Genomic DNA, 741 nt, shown 5'->3' with positions numbered 1-741 from the left:
CCTAGGTTGGTAATAGCTTTTCTTCCAAGAAGCAAGTGTCTTTTAATTTCATGGCTGCAGTCACCATTTGCAGTGATTTTGGAGGCCCTCAAAATACAATCTTTTACTGTTTCCATTGTTTCTCCATCTATTTGCCATGAAGCGACAGGACCTGATGCCATGATCTTAGTTTTTTGAATGTTGAGTTTTAAGCCAAGTTTCTCACTCTCTGCTATTACTTTCCTCAAGAGGCTCTTTAGTTCTTCTTTACTTTCTGCTATAAGGGTGGTGTCATATACGCATCTGAGGTTATTGATATTTCTCCCGGAGATCTTGATTCCAGCTTGTGCTTCACCCAGCCCAGCATTTCACATGATGTACTCTGCATATAAGTTGAATAAGCAGGGTGACAATACCCATGTATATTGGATTACGTAAAAAATTCTGATCAATAAGAATTCTAGTCTGAGATAGTTCAGGATATAAAATGCCTTCTCCCTATACATTCTATTATAAACAGAACTGGAATTAAGAGACCAAAAAAGATAGAGTAGGAAGATGGAAGAACTATGTGAGCTAGGTTAGAACCAAATTCTTTGCTTTACAAAAGTGGATGTAAACAATTTGGATAGTCTGTTCATGAACTCAAATATCCTTTTATAACTTTTCAGTCTGTATCTCTATTATTTATTTAGTAGTCTTATTTATTTATTTATTGGTTGCACGGCCTGGCTTGTGGGATCTTAGTTCTCCAACCAGGGG

The sequence above is a fragment of the Bison bison genome, unplaced genomic scaffold (assembly GCF_000754665.1).
Source record: "Bison bison bison isolate TAMUID 2011002044 unplaced genomic scaffold, Bison_UMD1.0 scf7180017863986, whole genome shotgun sequence".
Classification (NCBI taxonomy): domain Eukaryota; kingdom Metazoa; phylum Chordata; class Mammalia; order Artiodactyla; family Bovidae; genus Bison; species Bison bison.
The sequence above is the reverse complement of the archived record's forward strand: the minus strand, read 5'-3'. Positions refer to the sequence as shown.